Here is a 22,134-nt window from a genome sequence, read left to right as displayed (position 1 = left end):
GGTCCATGCTGGCTCCTCTTTCCTATGATCCTATTGTCTGTTTGGGCTGTAACACAAATAATACCTCATTTATTATGCTAATTGTGAAGAAGGTATACATGCCGTATATGCAACTGGTGCACACAACTAATGTGTCCTTAACTTGGACCATGTGCAAGCCCTCTCTTTCCATTTCCTACACCATGCTGTGAAAGTGAAGCATCCTTCTAGAGGAAGGAGTTCCTAAGGGGAAGTCTTCACCCTTGCTAGGGGTCAGGTATTGAAGAACGTGTTGGGTGCTCAGGCAGTTGGAGTGACTATTGCCATCCCATTTAATGCTTTTCTGACACATTTCCAATATTATCTTATTAGAGGTCACCTCTACTTCTGGCTTATCTTATTAAACCCTACCAAACCTGAGAAATGAGTGTGCTGTCTCCTTGTATCCTTTTGCAGAAGCTCTAAAGAGAACAGGCCTTATGAAGAGAGGCTGAGAGCCATGGGACTCTTCAGCCTGGAAAAGCACAGGCTTAGGGGTGACCTGGTGGCTGCCTATAAGTACATCAGGGGTACACATCAGGATCTGGGGGAACCCCTGTTCACCAGAGCACCCCAGGGGATGCCAAGGTCCAACGGTCACAAACACCTCCAAGACCGTTTTAGGCTGGACATAAGGAAAAACTTTTTTACTATTCCCTAAGGCCTGGAACAGACTTCCCCCAGAGGTGGTGCAAGCACCTACTCTGGACTCTTTTAGGAAATGTTTGGATGTTTATCTTGCTTCTTTTGACTCCAGCTGACTTCCTGCCCCTTGCGCAGGGGGCTGGACTCAATGATCTTATGAGGTCCCTTCTATCCCTAATGTCTATAAAACACACTTATGTGTAACGGGCTGTTGTGCATCTGTGGACTAATTCCTCTGCTTTTGGAAACAGAAATTGAAGTGGGGTGTAACTTGTAAGCAGTTAGGTTGAAAAGCATGAGGCCAACTTCATGACAGCCCAAGGGTTTATAAAAGGGCACTTTAAAGTTACCTGAAGACAATACCTAAAGATTTTCCTAGTGGAGTATGGAAGTCAGTGGGGTTGGGACATATGCACCTTCCTTATTTATGGGCTAAGAATCTCATGACAACATTGACCACTGATGCCAAGAATAGCCACAAAAATATGCAAATGTCATTTATAAGATGTGAAATGATATAGCGTATGATTTAATGGAAGAGGGCAACTTAAATAATAGCACAAGAGGTGGATATATATGTTTGGAATAAAAATATGCCTATTGAGTAGGATGATCCATATAGGATAGGGCATTTGTTACAGTAGTGCTCTCCTCATTTTTGTTTGCAATTCATTTGATCCTATCCTGTATCATAGGAAAGCATCTGGAAATGTGTAAAGTTGAGGCTTAAATAAATTGGGATTTTTTTTTTTATCTTTTGTAATTTAACATTTCATTTTTCTTCTCCCATGACTAGGAATCTCGTTATATCTGCAAGTGAGGTGATAATCACAAATGATTAAACATGTATAGTGGACAAGGTTTGAAAATTGAAAGGAAAAAATAAGTTAAGGGAATTAACAAGGAGAACAATGGCAGAAGTTGTCCTAGGTGTCCAAGCTCTTTAAAGATTGTGTAAATGTTACAGGAAGAACCCAAATGGTGTGACTTGGCCCCTGCCAATACCCATTGCATATTTTTGTTTTTCTTGCAAATATTAGTGTTGCAATTCATATTGACACATTTTTTAACCTCAGATTTTCTGAATCCATAGCTTTATGCAAATGAGTGTGGCTCTTGTCTTGTTAACTTTCATATTTCTATATAATCAGTAATGTTGGTATGTCCGCAGGTTTTGGCAGGCTGTCCTTTTATTTCCTTGGCACCCTTTCCACCTAGAATCTGCACGCAGCACTTCTGGGTTTTTTTTCCATAGCATGTGTTTGTTTGCATAATGGATATGTCATAGTGATACAGTAATAGTTTCATAGGTTGTAAGGCCAGAAGGGACCTCACAAGATCATCAGGTCCAGGCCCCTGCACCAAGCAGGAAAGACAGCTGGGGCCAGGTGACCCCAGCGAAGTGACTGTCTAGTCTCCACTTAAAGATTTCCAGGGTAGGCGATTGCACCACCTCTGGAGGGAGCTTATTCTACAGTCTGGACACCCTGACTGTGAAGAAGTTTTTCCTAATGTTGAGCCTGAAACTGTCTGCCAGGAGTTTGTGGCCATTACTCCTGGTTTTTCCCTTGGGTGCCCTGGTGAACAGTTATTCACGGAGCCCTTGTGTAGTGGTAAGCTCCCCTAGTGTAGCAGTAACCTTCTTTTCCTCAGGCTAAAGAGTCCCAGATCCCTCAGCCTTTCCTCTTATAGCTTGCCTTTTAAGACTCTGATCATGGCAGTGGTGTCCCTCAGGGGTCCATGTTTGGACTGGTGCTGTTCAACATCTTTATCAATGATGTGGATGGGGGAGTGAAAAGCTCATTGGCCAAGTTTGTGGAAGACACCAAGTTATGGGGGAGTGTGGTCATGCCAGAAGGTAGGTTGCAGACATGGGTGGACCTGGACAGGCTGGAGAGTTGGGTGGACTGGAACCAGATGAAGTTTAACACTCAGAAGTGAAAGGCGCTCCATCTGGGGGCAAACAATCCTTGACATACCTACAGGCTCGGTGACGACAATTTGACTTGCACCATGGCCGAAAGGAACCTAGGGGTAGTGATCAACCATCGCATGACCATGAGCCAGCAGTGCAATGCTGTGGCCAGCAGGGCAAACAACATGCTGGCCTGCATTAGCCATTGCATCTCATGCAAAACTATGGAAGTGTTAGTCCCACTGTACTCCGCACTGGTGAGACCACAGTTGGAGTACTGCGTCCAGTTCTGGGTGTCCCACTTCAACAAGGATGTGGAAAAACATGAGAGGGTCCAAAGAGCCACTCGTATGATCAGGGACTTGCAAGACAAGCCCTACGAGGAGAGGCTGAGGGACTTGTATCTCTTCAGCCTACAAAAGAGAAGGATGAGGGGGGACTTGGTAGCAGCTTACCACTACATCTGGGAGTACATCAAGAACTCGGTGAACAACTGTTCACTAGGGCACCCCCGGGGAAGACCAGGAGCAATGGATACAGACTCCTGGAAGGCCACCTCAGGCTTAATGCCAGGAAAACTCCTTCACAGTCAGGGTGTCCAGATTGTGAAATAAACTCCCTCCAGTGGTGGTGCAGTCACCTACCCTGGAAATCTTCAGAAGGAGACTGGACAGTCACCTCCCTGGGGTCACTAGACCCCAGGTGTCTTTTCCTGCCTAGTGCAGGGGGACTGGACCTGATGATCTACAAGGTCCCTTCTAGCCCCTACCAATCTATGAAACTAGGAATCATACCGGTGGCTCTTCTTTGGATTTTCTCAAGCTTGTTCCCGGTTGTATCTGAAAACACTGTAGTTGTAGGGTGAGGTCATTTTAGTTGGAGGCATACTTTAAAAAAGAAAACACGTTCTCCAGGAAAAATGACAAAACATCATAGTCTCAATCCTACTGTCCTTGTTTAGATAAGAAATCCACAAAAATGATTTCTATAAGGAAAATTGTAGCTGGGCAGGAAAAAAAAAGGATTGTGCAGCATTAGTGTTGATATCCTACCTTGATGATAAGTTTGATTGCAGTAGGAGGTGAGCTGTTGTTCTGTAAATCACAGACTTTACTGAATAATTCAATCAAATATCTTTTTTTTAAAGAGAAGTTCAGCCTAGTATAAAGATACCTATTTAAAACCCCCAAAACATATATACAGAGAGCTCTTCCCCCTGGAGTGGCGCATTCCTCCGGTATAGTGCACCGCTATGGTGACATAGCAGTAAAATCTAACTGTGTACCACATGCAGGGTGCAGTAACCACCCATACTGTGTCATGCTTTAGTACTTCAAAAAATACACCGCTGTACAGCACTGTGTAGATACGTCCGTTATTTATTATTCTGGCAGCCAATAGGTTCATTTCTTTAAAAACGGAGATGCTTGTAGTGATATAATTGCTTGGGAAAAGCACATTGACAAAGGCATGTTCTGTCAAATATGCTCAGTATATTTGTGTTTACATTATACTGAGTAACCGCTACCACATGAGAGCTACACAAGACCTGGCCCTTGAATACTGTTATCTGTACAGCACAATTTACAAATCATAATTGCTGCCGACTCTTGCTAGCAGTTATGTTTAACAGTATAACAGCTTTCTTCCTTGGGGTCCACCTCCTGGAAGATGCATGAACTTTAAATATAAGGAATATTACAGGCATGCTTTCCCAGTAACTCTACAGGTTCTTGGAGCTGGAGGGCCAAAAAATCTTCAGGTTCACCAGAATATTTTATAACATCTTCCAGGTCTTTAATACACTAGTATATTGTAAAATATCATCCTCTACCTGCAAAAGCTAGCAACATGAGTCCAAACTGAAAGTATGCTTTCCTATGATGATCTGAAACTACTGACCTAAAAAGCAGGACAGAAAATAAATATTTCACAGTTACTTGTTGTCTGGTGCTGTTGTCTGGCTGTTGCTGTGTATATATAGAGAGACCTAAAAAGCAGGACAAACACCAGCACCTCAAATCAAGGGCCAAACTTTTTGCATTCACTTTTTAATTAGATTTGTAGAGGGCCTGACAAACTAATTTCCTACTAGTTTCCAGCATAGTAACCATGATAAAGGTTTATATCTCCTCTGCCACAGCTCAGTTAATATCTTCCTGTTCACTTTCTAGTTAATGTTATAATATTCCTAGCGTCTAGCCATCTTGTCCGTCTCTAAAATGACCAGCATGTTATATAGTCTGATCGTCACCTGGTATATTCGTGGCTCCATTAAAATTCCCTAGTCTTTTGAAGGCCATCAAAAGGATCACTCACAGGTTTTTATGTATTTTATAGCAGCAAGAACCAGGGAGCACTGTATTTAATTTCCATCAGAAAAATTGTGCTTAAATGATTTGCAAGGTTTGCAAAGAAATAAGGAATAGATCAGCTCCAACAAGCAATCGGGTTTCTGAATGTATATCGGAGTTAAACTTCTTAATGGTCTAACTCTCCTCTGTTACCATGAGCTGTTCAAACATATGAAAAGAGGGCTGTGGGGGTGTAATGAGGATTGTTTATTCAAATATGGGTCTTTTGCCTATGGGTAAGTCTTGCCTGTTGTGAATAAACCAGTCATCGCACCCCGCAGTCACATGTATACTTAGTCATCGGGTGCACACTGGAGAGGAGTGAGTTTCTACAGATTAAACAGGTCAACTCAGATTAAGCTTTCACACAGCTAGAATAGGTAGACAGCTCACTCGCACTTCAAACAGCCTAGTCCTGAAGTCTTTCTCAGGTGAAACAAGAGGCAATGGCTTCAGGCCCAGTATCCAAAATCTAGCAGAACTGGGCTAATTTTGGGGCCTATTTTTGGGCCTTTCATGCTTTGTACTGCTTCAGATGGACAAGGAGCTAGAAGGGGTTAGTTGAGAATTCCCCCTGAAAGAGAAAAATCCTTGCATGGAAAGGCATCTTAGATTTATGTTTTCCTAGTTGGTTACTTCAGCTGCGTTGAGTGTCGGCATGACACAGTGAAGTTTTGACCTGCTCTTCTTAAGAATCACATATATATCCCTGAAGGTAGATAGCCTCATAAAATGTTATGTACAGTGATATAAAGTCTTGCTGTATAAGTGTTAGCGTTTTTATTTTGATTTATTTATTTTGTCTTGTGAAATAAGTGTTTGGAAGCTAAATCCATTCTTGATATTTAGAATCGGTGCCAACCTGACTTCAATGTGGTGGCAAACACATAACCCAGCACTGACAGGAGGCAATGGCATTTGTTTTGTTCACATAAGTAATGCTTCTGACTTTGGGCACATCAAATGTAACACAAGGAAGAAGCAGTATGAACAAATTGGAAACATGGAAATAACTAATGGAGGAAAGAGCACTTTTTTCCCCTTCTTCTACCCCTTACTTTGAATTCCAGGTTTGCATTGATGCAGTTCTTCATTAGTGACAACTTTAAAATTTATCTTGTGCTGCCAATGGCTATTCCTCACCCATATTTTAATTTTTAGCAGGAGCAATTTGGAAATGATAAACGTAGCTGCATTAGCATGGATTTCCATTGAGGGAATAGTTCATTTCTCATTGACACTTGGTAGAAATGGGGAAGTCCTCTTTCAGTGATCAAGCAGTATACAATCACTTAAGGGCTGCTGTGCTGCAGCATGCATGTATTTTTTCTAAGCAATTTTCTGTGGAAATGCCCTTTATAGCATCTGTTAAATAGTAACACTTCTGGGTAATTGCTTCAGCTACTTGAAAAAACTTCCGATGAAATTCCGGTTCTTCAGAATCTAAACGTCCCACGAGACATGTCTGTTTTAATAAAATTCAGTTGTTTCAGTTTTTCCTTGTGCAGTGACATTCCATTTAGAAGCAACGCTGATATAAAATCAAAATGCAAACCGATGCCTCTGCATTTTATCGGCTCAAAGTTTAAACTGGCCCCAAAAGAAATTGATTTGAAAATGCTGGTTCGACGGAAATTCTGTATTTCTGGTTTTGTTCTGATTTGGTACGAAAGCAAATTCTGAAAGTGTCAGTTTCCTATAAAATGGGATGTTGGCATCACACAAGTTCTCATTCTTAGAGACATTTATCCTTTGTATGCTATTTTTGACCTCAGACACTTGGCTTTGTTTTCTGATTTGAGATCTGGCCTGTAGAGATATTGGTTAAAATCAGGACTAATAAAATTCTTTATTCATATGAATGAGAATTTAATGCCTAAATTGCTATAGTGAATGAGATCTCATTTTGGATTGTTTTTAAATGCCCAATGCAGGGAGAACAATTTAATTTTCCATTAAGTTCTATATAATGGATCCAAAAAAAATATCAAGAGAATGGAGATCCGCCCTTAACTTCAGTGAGGGCAGGATATTACCTTGCCAAAAACAAACAGACAAACAAAAAAAAGGCAAAAATACCTACCTCCCCAGTACAAAATGCTTACAAATGGTAAACAAATAAAGTTATATACTTCAAAATGTTAGATTTACAATATTTTCTTGATGGTTTTCTTGATCCATTATATAGAACTTAATGGAAAAGTAAATTGTTCTCCCTGCGTAGGGCAGTTAAAACAAATCCAGAATGAGATCTCATTCACTATAGCAATTTAGGCACTAAATTCTCATTGCTATGAATAAATACTGTGTTCCAAATGTCCTTATATGCTTTTGAAACTGCCACTGTCTCCCCAGTGTGCCATTTTGGCCAGACAGAAAAGGGGTTAGGTCATTACTTGGATCTTGATCTGAACACCCCTGCTGAGATCGTTGGCTACAGTTTTGGTTTGCATGAATTCAGCTCTGCAGTCTTTAAAATTGACTGATTTCTTTATACAAGTTTTTTTTGGTTTTTTTTTTTTTTTTGCAACAGGCTGAACTGGACTTTTGTTACTTGGGACACCGTACTATACAACCACCATACAACAGATCACCTTCCAGGAAATTGGATTCTTTCTTACTTAAATTTCTCCTTTCTTGTTTCAGTTGAACACTATGCTATTTGTCATGTTTGTCATGTGAAACTGGTGTGTAGTACTGCTGTACTTTTGTGCTGGTGTTATACTTACATGTACTAGGCACACAGCTGTTGTACTTCCATCGTGTATGAAATGACATCTCTCTCCCAACCCATGCTTACCTCAAAAGTGGGTGCCGGTGGATGGAACTAGCTTGCAAAATTTGTTTGAGGTTCTCAGATAGAGTACATGGTAGAGATCCACAATGTTTAGTAAAACACATTGGCTTAGTTAAGGGGTATGATAAACCACTAGTACAGTGCTGCCATCTGCTCCCCTGGGGCAAATGGGGTTCCCATGTGCACGTCTCCTGTTGTTGTACCCCATTGCAGGGGTGCAGTAGAACCAGAGGCATTGCAGGTTATTATGAGATCTACAGTTAGTAACTACACAGTATTAGCGAGCCTAGAAGTAGGCAAACTTGCCCTGGCAATATTACTAGCATTATACTTGCATTTCCTTTCCCAACAGATCACTTTAAGTTATCAGTGGGCGGTCAACCTCTTGCCCAGCAACATTACTCGGGCCCTAGGGGACTCTCCCTCAGGCATAGGATGAGTTTTCTAGCTTATATTAAGCCTGACCCTGCAAGCACTTACATGCACAAGTATCTTCCCTCACAATCCCCCATTGGCTCCTGTGGCATTCGGAATTCATTAACATTTTGTTTTGCTGTACTGAGGTGAAGTAAAAAAATGGAAGAGGAAAAGCACAAGGGCATTTTGTATCCTTCGGGAAGTGTACGGGGGCATATATTTATACAGATCTGATATGATTTAAAAGTCTTTCTCCATCTATTTCCTAGGAGCTTTTGTCAGTAATATAATCCGGAGAAGTGATCACAACTGTTCTGCTGGAAAATGTGCCTGTGGAAAAATGAAGATTCAAAAAGTTCTTGAGTTGTGTGTTTAATTCCTTTGGACATTTAATGGAAGCCAGGCAGGTTGGGTACCCTGTTTTTTTGCGTAGCCCCAACTGCTCCAAAAATGACAAGACAATAGCTTGGCCATGACACCGTTGCCAGTGGAATGGCTGGGTGTCTGGAGTGCTGGTTGAAAGACAACTCAAACCCTGGGCTATTTGGTTCCTGACATCCTCAGACAGCAGCACTGTGTTCTCCTACTCTGCATAGCTCAGCCAGAGCATCTCGCCTGCTGGACCCATCTGTCTTGGCATTTAAAAAAAGAAGGTTAGATGTGTCATATTGTTATCTAATAAGTATTAATTACAGTATTAATAGTATTAATTACATGGTATTAATGCATACATAAATGCATAATATTAATTACAGTTCAACAAAATGTAGATGCTAAATTGTCATAGCATAGGTAGGTCACCCAAAAGAATAAAGTCCCCTCCCCATGGCTTAATTCATCTGAGTTTGGCTTTCAAAATGTTGCTGTTCCACTTTTGATTTGGATACTTTAGAAAGGCAGAAATCGCCATGTTGAATCAGCTGATGGGTCCATCCAGCCCAGCGTTTCTCTGAACAGACTAGAAATCAAGTAACAGGGGAACTGTCCTTATTCAGTATTCCAAGCCTCTGTCCAGCCATCCTTTTGCTCCAAACAAAGGAACATTTTCTCCTTGCATTTTCATTCAGGGACACGCTCCAGTACTCCCTTTGCTGTCTTGTTGGCTTTCCTGTTGTCTTCCCTCTCTGCTCTCCACGTACATATATCCAGGCCCACTTGAATTGTTTGCATGGAAGACAGACTTGGTTGTAGTCCCTGTGCTCTCCTCAGAAGAGAGCATGGAGAGAAGTAGCAGCACCATGATCCTGCCCCTAACAACACTAACTGGCAAAGATGTCCATCACGTTGGGGAGCACACACTGCACTGCCCTAAAGCGTTAGCCAAGGGTACACTCCCTCCACGCTCATCCAGTGGGACTGGGAGGGAATCTTTAAAGCATAATATTTTCTGGTAGTTATTTTGAGGCAATGGCACTGATCTGGTCTAGAGGGTTTGGAAAGTTGGTCACCCTCTTCTCCACTTCAGCTAAGTCCTTTTCCCCAGATCTTTCTGCTGTATGTTTGAAAGGGACAGAAAAAACACATGCGTTTAAAGATTTTTTTCTCCTCCATTTGTAGTCAATGGATGCCTAGGCCTGCTCATTTCTTCCCAATTGCCACTTGGTGACTTCCTAAGCCCACAGAGAAATAAATGTTCGAGCCATTTGCCTCCCTCTTTTGGAGCTGTGGATGGAAAAAGCAGCGTGTGTTTTCAATACTCGAGGTTGGTGAACTATTCACAGTGAGCAATGTGTGCATTACAAGTATCCATGCTTGTTTTCTTTTCACAAATGCATAGGATCAAATTGCCTTTTCCTTCATGTCCGTTGTGTAAAATCACATGTAAGGATTATTTTATGTGGACAAATTTCTACATGTGGATTTGCTTACAGGCTGCTTTGCATAGTCAGCCTTTAGGGTCTTTTGTCTCCAAAGTTTGGGCGGACTATTTTTGTTCTCTGATTGTTGAAGTGTAACTAGTACAACCTTTTCTTTTTATTATTTTTGTGAATTCTCACAACTATGAATTAAAAATTACCTCTCCATAAATATCTCACATGATGCACTTGACTATTTTAAGGAACATTCTTGCCAGTAAGCTTGCTCTGGAGAATATTGGCAGAAAAGAAATAAAAATCAAAAGAATGGGTGTCAATACTGTTTGACGTGAAGTGCAATTTTGCAGCTTATGAGGTTCTTTCCCCATAAGTAGCTGTTAATTTTTTTGAAGTAGAAGAAGGCTTGGATCTTCCTCTAGGTAGAAGTTCTTAGTAGAGGAATAAGTAGAATAAAATAACGCTTCCTCCAAAGTGCAGCAATTTACTAGAGAACAAAGGAGGAGTAAAGGATAGAGAAAATTATTTGAGAGGGAGAGAGATTGAGAAACCACTAGACTGGAAGACAGTAACAGTTCTGCAAACGGGAGGATAAAATCTTGAATTTGCTCCTCAGGTTTTGCATTTCCTCACTGGGGCAATACATCCATTGACTTCCAGAAGAATTTTGCTTGAGGAAAGAATTCAGGTTTTGGCCAATTATATAATATTTCTGAAGCAACTCTAGTGGAAACCATACTTAATTGAGATTTAAGCAATTCAGGAGTAGAAATGTTAAGGTTGAACACAAAAGCAAAAATAAGATATACAGTGTAGCAATTAGGTATAATTAAAGTGAAACCTGAAAGGAGACGGTACCATAGGGAAAAGATAGGTATGGAGTTTTTAGAAAAGCAGCTTGTGAAAGAGTATAGGAAGTGTTGCATAAAATCAGATTAGAAAAGGCAATGGAGGGAAAGAATGCGGAGGGGAAATGGGAAGTATTCAATACTAAATTAATATATGCTCAAGAGCGATAGTGACCATCTGGTAATTTATACAGAATCCATATGCTGGGAGGAAGGAAACAACTGTTCAGAGACAGAAAGTGATGGGGAAAAATAATACTAAAGAAAATAAAAACAAAAAAATAGAGAGAGAGAGTAAAGAAAATCATAGGAGCTCTGGAAAGGTGTCAAGAAAACCAAGTATACTACAACTAAATAAATAAAATGGTAGGGTATAAAGAAAAAGACTGGGAAGAATAATACTATGATAAGTTTAATAAGACATCTGTAAATACATGACTTGCAAAGAATAGCACAGGTTATTTCTGCCCAGGTAAGCAACAGACATTGCTAAAACCCCAAGGCCAAGTTACCACTTGTGGCAAAAAAAGGGGAAAAGAAATCCTTTGGGGGTCAGACTCAATGATCTGTTAAGGGTCCTTCCAGCCCAAACATCTATGCATCTGTGAATCCTTCCTTTGTTGTAGAAGGCAATAGGACTGAGCCATGATTCTGGCCTATGGGAACCCAAGGACCTGCACAGATCTTGGGAGGTAAGAGAGAGACCAATGACGCTGGTCAAAAAATGCTTTGAGAAAAAAAGATGAATAAGAAAATGCCATGTGGAAGAAAACAAAATATTTCACAAAATCAATGTGAGGTAGAGGGCATTTCAACTAAAAGACCTTGTTGGGGGATGGGTTGGCATTGAAAAATGTCAATTGGAATTATAAAAAGCATTCAGAAGATTGCATGTTCTCATTTCAAACTGACCTTCTGTTTAGAAATGAACTTGACTTTATATTTGTGGGGGGAGGGAAGGAAAAAAAAAAGGCCTAGAAAGAATTTTAAGAGTCTGGTTCATGGGGAAAAACTGAAAATGTTGGCCTTTCATGTCTAAAATTTTGCAATATGAACATTGTTTTACAAGAAGGAAACCCTGGGTTTTGATCTGCTCCAATGGTCAGTGCTCTCTGACGGACCCTTGTGACTCCATGTTTCTTCTCTGTTGTTGGCAGCCAGATCCTTGGCAGTCAGATTCCAGTGGCTCCCTAGACGAGGCAATACAGCCCTAACCAGGGTAACAATGTGTTGTCATCCTCAATTTGCTAAGCATGCACTTGCACCTATCATCCAATTCCTTAATGCATGTTAAACAATACTGAACCCAGGATAGACCCCTGGGAAGCCCCAACCTTCCTGCTAGACATTGAGACATTGATGACTGCACATTGAGCATGATGATCCCACTACTTATGTATCCACCTTACTGTTCTTGCATTGAATCTGTATTTCTTTTCTGAATGAGAATTTCATATAAGACAGTGTCAAAAGCCTGGCTAAAGTCAATGTATATCACATCCACTTCTCTCCCTTCATCCACAGAGCCTGTCACCTTATTGTAGAAGGAAATCAGGTTAGTCAGGCCTGACTTGCTCTTGGTGAATCTATGCTGGTTGCTCCTGATCACCTGATCATCTCCAGGGGCTACAAAATAGATTCCTTGAGGACCTGCTTCATGAGCCATCATCTTTCCAGGTAATGCTTGTCCTGCTGCTACTGCCATAGCACTGAGGAGATGATGCCAACAGTTAGAGCTCTGTTCATGTCATTCTCTTTTACTAAAGTCTGCGTAGGTCACAGAAAGTTGAATACTGAACCCAGGATCTGGGTCAATCTGAACAGGCCCCTTTTCCCTTAGAACACCAGATAGGGTTGAAATGAAGCATGTGCTTCAGGTTACAGAAACGCTCTGTTGCTTTGCTGAACTAGGGCCTAAGCAAGCATGCAGAATCTGGGCTTGAAACTTACCTATTTGTAAAAGTTTTCCAGACTATAGCACTGCTGTTTTTACTGGAACAGAACAAATTACAATGAGATTTGCATGCCATTAAAGAACTTAAGTGAGATATCAATGCGCAATTCCCAAAGGAGAAATGCATGCATAGTTCTAAAAGCTATAAACTCTGTTAATGTCTCGCACATCACCAAAGAGCTACGAAAGTGAACCAAAATACAGTGAAGACCAAAGCAATCGAGGCACATTACCTTTCATGTTCATACAGACCAAAAATATATGGAAATGCCATTACCAATAATACCAAGAGACACCAACAAAGAGAATGTTAAAAAGAACATAGGCAACTAATTTGAAGCAAAAATGTCACGGAGTGCACTTGTTAAGCCTTAAAAGGGAATAGGATTTACATATTTCTATTTTAAAATTCCTTAGGTTGTATCAAGAATTGCTTTAGCACAAGCCAGTAAGTAATTTTTGTTCATTCTTTCTTGTATTAAGCCTATAACTGGACTACAGTTCTTTAAGCAATATGGTATTTTACTTGTGCACTACAATATATTTTGTTCAAATGCTAACTGTCTTATTTATATGAGAAACAGATTAACATCTAAGACTGACATAATTGACAGGAAAAAATTGTACTACAGTTGGTTAAGATATTAATTATACCCTAACTAGAATAGCTTAGGGGTTCATTTTTGAAGTCAACCCCTTTGCTGGCCATACCCAGTTAACTTAATTTCTCTGCTATTCTTCTAATTTGAGGTGACCATTTATGGACCGATTTCATGCTCACATTATCAAAAAGAATATATTAACTTGGTAAATTACTACACATTTGCTCTGAAATTTAAAGTGAATTTAAAGTGGTATGAACAAGTGGAACAGTCACTGAAGGGAATGGGACTACTCTTGAATATAATGGTTTCAGGTACAGCAACCAGTCAACAACCAAAATATACTTGATTTTCTACATTGACAAATAGGTGGACACTTCAGCATTTATTCTGTTTCTTTCAGATGGAATAACATTAGATCAGATTATACAGCCAATGCTGATTATTATTCATGAATATTTTTGTGAGCTGCCTATCATCATAACCAATTGTCCTGGAGAATGGATAATTCATGAGACTGTAATATGAAAAGTGATATGGTGTTTTTATATCTAGGCCACCATTGGCTCAAAAGGGGCCCACACCTGTAGCAATTAAAAAGTATTTACTTGAATTTCCCTCTGAAAAGGTGCATTTTTGAAAAGGAGTGTATGAGTCTTTATAGCAAGGCTGCATGCTTATGTCTAGTGGTCTATAATAGCACCATTAGTCCTGCTGGTCATGTAATTCACTGAACTTACTGTAAGAATTACATTTCCACTGTTTTGCTGTTTCACTTGCTTGAAATGTTCATAGTTAATGTTATATATATTTGAAGTAAGGGTCAAGTCAAAGTCACCAGTAACTCTAAATAAAGTCCCTGGGCCAGGGCTGGCAGCAACTAGAAGAGTTTGTCAAGATAAATTTTTGTTTCTGACAAACTGATGAAATCTTGGCGTAACTTCCCTTGCTCCTCTGGCTGGTATAGGTTATGACAGGAGGAAAAGAGTTGAATGGTTTAATACAAATGTTGGCTAACCGGGAGAGTGAGAAGAGCTCTGCAAAATAACAGAAGATTGGTCTGCTGGAAAAAGAAAGCAGAAGTTTACTGCTACATTTTAGGTTCCTCTTGATCCACTGTCACCTCTTTTCTTTTCCAGTAGTAATCTCTTTTCTGTGTCTTTTCTTGGGCAACATAGATAGTTTTCCTTAACATTAACAGACTGTCCAAAGTCAAGTCTCTAAATCAAGTTCAGATACTTTTCCCTACTGTTTGTTATCTGTTTTGCAATGTCTCTATCACCAAAATGACCATCTATTTAGAACGGACATGCACCTTAATACTGAACTCAGAGAATTTCAACAGCTTCCAAAAAGCCAAGACTGGACTTCAGGCTTCCCACAGTGTGGTTACGCAGTGCTTTTCTTAGGAAGTTGTGGTAGGTAGAACAAAACTGTGACTTGACTGCTAATGTCTGTTAATTAAGGTCTTGGTTTGTGTACTTGTGGTACGCATCCATCATAATGATGATTTAGGCAACACGTTCTTTTGTGCAGTGTGATGCAGGATTCGGGAAATCAACAAATAAAAACATTCAGCCGTAAAAGAAGCCCTTTAATTATAAAGCAATAGCAGGGCCTGCACAACTTCAACATACCTTGCAAGAAGGACTTCCCCATTATTGTTCACCAGGAGGTCAAATTCTGTGCATGTGCTTTTTCAAAGAGACAAGCTTTCCTGTAATTCCATGATCAATAAGGTTTAAGTCAAACAAGAGGAGGGTATTTTATCATATTCCAAAACAACAGCTGCCTGATTTCTCCTGTAAGTGGCATATTGCTCTAACAAAATCTACAGCAAAGCAATGCACTTGATCGATGGGAATTTTACAATTTAGCACTTGCAAAATTTTCTGGCATACCCGGGAAGTGAAAGACACATCACCTGCTGACTGTTCAGTGGTAGCCATCCAGCAATACTAGGATATGCCATAAATGAAACCTAAAGCTACAATGTGAAATGGTTTTCACTCCACTGCAAGAACTGCCACGGACCATAGAATTCTACAATCGCTTCTATCTTTCACAGACAATTTTCCATTGCATCCTGTCCTTTCACACATGGCAAGCTGAAATAATTAGTTTCAATTGAGAATATTGTCAGTTTTTTTATCAGCTACAGATGAAAACGACATTTATGGAACAGTATAATCTGTTTATTAATTTCTGGATACAAATTCTCCAGGGAGATCTATTTGATATCCCTGAGTGCTGGATATTGTTTGTAATTTCTCCCCCACCAAATGGAGGTATGTTTATTAAAAAATAAAATAAAATAAAAAGACTATGAGGTGAGAGCTCCCAATTTGTATTATAACTAGAAAGCTCAAGAGAGTAATTATAACTCAGAAGGGAATTGAAATATCTGCTCAATACGTTGTGTCTGCATCTGTATCTTTTCTGGCAACACAATAGGAAAAAAATGTCCTGTATTTGGTCAAACCAATCACATATTCCTTCCATAATTAATACTTTTTCTGATGATCTGCTAGTATTGATTATTAATAAGGGAAGAAAAAATAGGCTTTATATATTCTGCTTCCGTTCCTCATTGAACAGATTTGAAAAATGTAAAATAAAGGATTTATTGCATATATCACCATGATTAAGTACTTCTAACTCCTTATATGGTAACGGTGACTAGTATTGTTTTTATACCAACATACCATATTCCTTTAAGTGGATTTTCCATACAAAATGTTCCCTAGTTTAGTTTGGATGGGTGAAAGGCGGCTACAGGTTGGCATAAAATTACATTGATTGCAGTCAGGGAAGCTCACAAAGTACATAAAGCTATGAATATCTGATTATTGTGTCTAAAGAAAAAAAGTTAACAGTATGGGCTGTTGACAGTTCCCCAGTCATGTAACGCATTTACCAGCACCCTAGCTTGGAGAGAAGCTTTCTCATATAGAAGGGCTCCTGGAAGTGAGTTTGAAATGTGATGTTGAGTCTGTTTTTAAAGAGTTAGTGTAGAATCAGGGGGGAAATTAGAGCCAGGGGGGACCCTACCTGTGTTCTAGGAAGTACTTTCTCTGGTCCTCCTTCACCCTATGCAGTCAGGACGTGTGCTGGTTATGACTTCACAACACAAACTATTGCCTTGTACAGAGACTTATACAGCTTTTCCTTGGTGTGTGAATCCAAGCCCATCAGATGCTTTGCAGATTTCTCAAAGGGACGGCATGGCATGAAAGGATACGTTCTGTACATTCAGAAAGGAGTTTTTAAGTATAGTCATTTTGTGTCGGGACAGTATGGTGGGTCCCGTTAATCCTGTAGGCAAGAGCAGGATGTTCCTATAGTGAACCTCTGTCAGAGAACGTGTGCTTTCATATAAGAGGCCATGTGCTTTCATATCGGAGATCTCTCATTTACTATCACCTGCCCCATCCAATTGCCCCGCTTCTCCCCTCCTCGCTAAAGAGAAAGCTTCATTGTCCTTGACATAGGCAAAGGCTGGCAATGGCACTTCGGCTTTATGCAGTGCTTGTTGGAAGAGCTGATCTGAGGCACCTTAGATTTGTGATAGGAAACTTTCAGGATCAGCAAATCAGGTCCCAGTCCCGCAAGTGTCCAGACATATGCATATGTATAGATATATATATGTGTGTGTGTATGCACATATAAAAACATATACATATCTGTCTATAAATTGTGTGTGTGTATGAACATACACACATATATATATACATGCATGAATAGATCTCTGTAAAGTGTGTGTGTACTAACATACACAATTATGCACACATAGACCTCTATCTGTATGTGTGTGTACTAACATATATAACTAGGTACACATAGTACACACACATATAGATAGAAATCTATGTGTACCTAGTTGTGTATGTTAGTACACACACTTACAGATAGAGATCTCCGTGTATGTATTTGTGCATGTTAGCACACACACATATAGATAGAAATCTGTGTACCTAGTTGTATATGTTAGTACACGCACTTACAGATAGAGATCTCCGTGTATGTATTCGTGCATGTTAGCACACATACATATAGACAGAGATCTAACATACACAAATGCATGCACATAGATCTCTATATGTGTGTACTAACACACACACATATATACACATAGATCTCTATCTATATGTGTACTACCATATACACAGATGTCTATGTGTGTGTGTACCAACACACAAATATAAATACATACACATAGATCTCTATCTATTGTGTGTGTACCAACACACATACACATATATACATACATAGCTATCTAAAAAGTGTGTGTAGATATGTGTGTGTGTGTGTGTAATATATACTATCTATATGTATCTGTGCCTTGTGAATCTGAATCCTACGTCTCTCTGATCTCCTATGTTTCATCCTAGGTCTTTAAATCTAATGAAGCCTCCAAGACTGCGGGGCAAATGATCTGTCCTTCCTTTTACACGGGTCTCTAAAAACCGGGTTGACTCCCCGTGGCCAGGGACACATTTCCAAGCAGCTCAGCTGTGGCAGAAAGCAGGTGAAACCCTCTGCCAACCAATTCACTCGCGGAGAGCGGGATGGGGGGAGGAAGGGAGGGACCCCCAGTGGGTCACGTCCCTCTCTGCCTTGCTCGACAGAGACCCTGCTCTGCTGCCTGCTGGCTGGCGCTGCCCGATGCTCCCCAGCCCGGTCTATAAAGCGGGGGCTGCCTCCTGCATCCAAACTCTGGGAAGCCCGGAGCGCCGGGCGTTGAATGCACAATCACGTGCGGGAGCAGCTCGGCTGCCTCCTCTCTAACTCAGGGCTGCAGACCGGGAGGCGAGCGAAACCGTAGGGACGGGACCGGGAGACAGGCTCGTCTCGCTCGATCCGTAGGAGCCCCTGATTGGCGGGGCGGAGAAACGCAGGGGGATCGAGGCCGGAGTGGTCAGAGCTGCCTGCCATCCTGCGCCGGGATAGGCAGCGCGGGGGAAGCCCGTCTGCCCGCTTCGGAGGGACTCCCGGAGCCTGAACGCAACGCCGACAGCTTGGAGCAAGAGCTCTGCTGCCTGCCTGCGGACCGGGGGGGACGCCCCATGGATCCCTCTGCGGTCCACCCAGCCCGGCTGCGCCCCGGCACATTGCCCCCGACCACGCGGAGCTGATCACGATGGTGCGGCGCCTCGAAGGCTCAGCCTCCTCCTTCAGCACCGCGGACAGCGCCGCGCAGCCCGCTGCCTCCACCCGCTGAGCGAGGGGGCGGCCGCTCCCACTTCAGCACCGCGGACAGCGCCCGGCCCCGCGCCGCCAGCATGGGCGTCCCGCCCGCCGCCCGGCCCCGGCCCCGGCCCCGGCCCCGCGCCCCCGGCGCATAGAGCCAGCGAGCCACGAGCCACGAGCCAGCCCCCCTGGCGGCCCCAGCACCAGGGTAAGCGGCTCCCGATCCCTCCCTGTGCCTGCACCCCGGGGCGGCGGGGTGGGCTCGGATCCGTCCACTGCTCTATCCATTGATTGCTCTATTGATCAGGCATTTGGCTGAGAGGCCCAGGATACGGGGCTGCGGGGGGGGCAGATCAGTGCAGACGTCTATTGCCGGCCCTGGTGGCAAATCCAGCCAAGCAGGGACTGCTGCATCTGGTTGAACCCGCTGGTGTCCGGGTTCTGCTCGAAAGCTTTTGCATGAAAAAAACAAAAGGTCTCTCCTATGGAAAAGGCAATGTACCAGGTGTAGCTAGGATGATGTCCCCCCCACCCTCCCTCTGTCCCAAATTAGCTATAGGATCTTGATGTCTCCACGGATTCTTTGGGGGTTTCTTTATTTTTCTGTTCCCCGTTTGTTTTAAGTTGGAAGACATTTGTGAAGTGATGCTGTCCATTGAAAAGTGTGTGTGTGTCTGAGTTGGGGGGGAAGAGGGAAATCAAGTATTCAGAGGTTTCCCGTTTCTTGCCAATTCTGTTCTGTGTTGAAAGTGGAAGGGGGGGGGGGTGGAAAGTCAGCTTTCTGCTGCCACCGTCTGGCAAGCGAAGAAAAACGTTGTAGTGGCTGCCTTCAAAACTGAAATTTATGAATGGACACGGATGATGTATTATCCTCTGGAGTTTTATCTCATTCTCAGTGCGCTTACACAGCCCATAAGGAGTAAGCATCTTTGAGATTAGGCTTCATCGTGATGCAGGCATTATTATATTGCAAAACGTTCAAGATACTTTGGCTGGACAAACGTATTCAGCAATTGGGAATAGGAAGACAGTGGTACCTATAGCCTGTTAACAGACAAATGAATGTATGTATGTATGTATGAGGTCTCATATTTTTACAGCTATGCATTGCCTGATTTAAGAAATCTTGCAATATATATATATGTCCTTTAGTCATCCTTATAGCTTTAGATTAGTGAGTGGGGAGGGTTGGGGAAGGGGACTTAGTAATCATGAGTCAAAAGAAAAAATAAATGAATTCAGGGACTGATAGAATGATGTTACAATATCTATCTATCTATATCAGATTATATGGCAAAACCGGAAATGGTTCATTTACCACTATAATCTATCAGATAGATAGATAGATAGATAGATAGATAGATAGATAGATAGATAGATAGATAGATAGATAGATAGATAGATAGATAGATAGATAGCCAGTAGGGCATGTATCCTGGGGTGGAATTGGATTATAGTGGTAAATGAACCATTTCCGGTTTTGCTATGTAAGGTGAAAAGACAAAGGAAGCAAAAGAAAAATCCAGTCCCTGATAGAGATTTCTGTAGATTTAGCGGGGCAGGGCAGGCAGGGGTAGGAATCATAAGGCCTCTTAATAAAGTCGTTATTTTCACCAACTACCAAAATATTCCAGGAGTTTCAACAAATGACCAAAATGTAGCAGTTTTGTGAGCCTTGATAGCATGTTGCCTTCACAGAGATAGACTCTACAAGGGTCTGTTTTTCACCCCAAATCAGTAGTTGGTTTAAAATAGCTGGCCCACAGCTTTCAATCAAGTTTTCTTTGCGTAAGAGCTACAGAATGTGGCTTTCGGTGAAGTACGTACAATTCTGACAGCGCCACACTGATGCCTTGCATCCCAGCAGCAATGCTATGATCATCCAATCACTAACTGCCTCCAGAATAATATCACCTGTGGATTACAGAAGGGGTTTTTTTGGAAGACAATCCACCTTCTTACTCAAGCAAATAGGTATCCACATAACCTTTCTCTCCATAGCCTCTTGCTTCTTCTTCACCACAGACATTATGGGGTGATCAAAATCCCTAGACTTCCAGGAAAGACTAGTGGTTCCTTGGACTGTTTCAGCTAGGTCTCAAACAGGACCCCAGCCCATATAACGGCCAGGCTGAGCAGCCCCCTCAGTCCTGGGAGATCCTCTCCCCAGCCATACCTGGGGTGATACATTACATGAAAGACCTTGCTTTTACCTCTGTGGCTGAATGCATTTCACCATTACATTTTTCAAATGAATCAGGCTTGACCTCCAGTTTTTACCCTTGTGTTTTTTGTTTGCAATGCCAGGGCAAGATATTTTGCAACCCGCTCAATGAACTGCAGATACAGGCTGGAGCATTAGCACTTCCGGGGTGTGTCTACACAAGATATTTACTGCAGAGCTGACTAATTAGATGCACAGTAAAATGTCACCATTTACATATGCGTTGCTATTAGGACAGAGTAAAATAATTAACTCTGCCATAGGATAGCACTGCCAGACACAGGTACCATCCTATGGTGGAGTTATTCGCTACACTAAAACGCATGTGTAGACATTGACAGGGATGGCTGCGGCACCTGGGTGTTTCAGTGTGGGCACTGCCTGCCAGCTAGCCCTGCACTGGAGCACTCTTGTACCCCAGCCAGCACCTCTGCAGCACATTGAGCTGGGTTGGAGTAGCCCCAGGCTAGCAGGCTGACTCCCAGGACCCCCTGCCAGCTGCAGATGATCTGCCTCAGCTCAATTTGCTGTAGCCCCAGGCACATGCGCAAACACTGTGCCCAGGAGCAATAAACTCTAAGTTTGTTAAGTTGCCTTAATAGCACGTGTAAATGCACCCCTGCCATGTAGTTTGCATTTGCTATCGAGTTACTGGAGATGCTAGGATGCAGAATTATGTTGGCAATGCCTTTTCCAAACACAAAGCTTACCCATGCTAATCACATCCAAAAATGGGAAGCAGCCACGCTGACCTGGAGCAATCATGTTCCTTTACCTTGAGCCTGAGAGGGAATACCTCTTGCCACAATTATTTCACAGGACTGCTATAAGAATTAAGCAGTTCTCTAGGCATGCAAAACCAGTGCTCAGATTATTATCCAGTGCATTTTGTCATCCATGTAACTCTATAACACTTACCTGAACCCTCAGACTACATTTGAGGCTGGATTGCCTAGTCTGACTTCAAGTATAGCATTGTTTATATATTTAAAAATACTGGGACTTAAGGGCACTTACGTGCAGGAAGCTGCTCTGACATGCTGGAAGTCCAGTGTGACAAAGCAGACTCAGTTAACTGAGTATGCTGGAGCATGTAAATTGATGTGCTCTGGCAGCCTCATGTGTCACGTGTATCTGCGGCGCAGTGCATCTCCGTGCTGAGAAAACAGCGGTGACACACTTTGGACTAAAACATGGATGATGTGCTTCAGCTCAAAGTGTACCCCTGCCATTTTCTCAATGTGGAGGTGCACTGTCCCACTGATACACATGACACACAGGGGCTTTTAATTAGTGCGACTCAGTAAATAAAAGTGCCTGGCACTGCCTCAGAAACACATGTAAAAATGCCCTATG

This window comes from Alligator mississippiensis, chromosome 9 (genome assembly GCF_030867095.1).
Source record: "Alligator mississippiensis isolate rAllMis1 chromosome 9, rAllMis1, whole genome shotgun sequence".
NCBI classification, from domain to species: domain Eukaryota; kingdom Metazoa; phylum Chordata; order Crocodylia; family Alligatoridae; genus Alligator; species Alligator mississippiensis.
The sequence above is the reverse complement of the archived record's forward strand: the minus strand, read 5'-3'. Positions refer to the sequence as shown.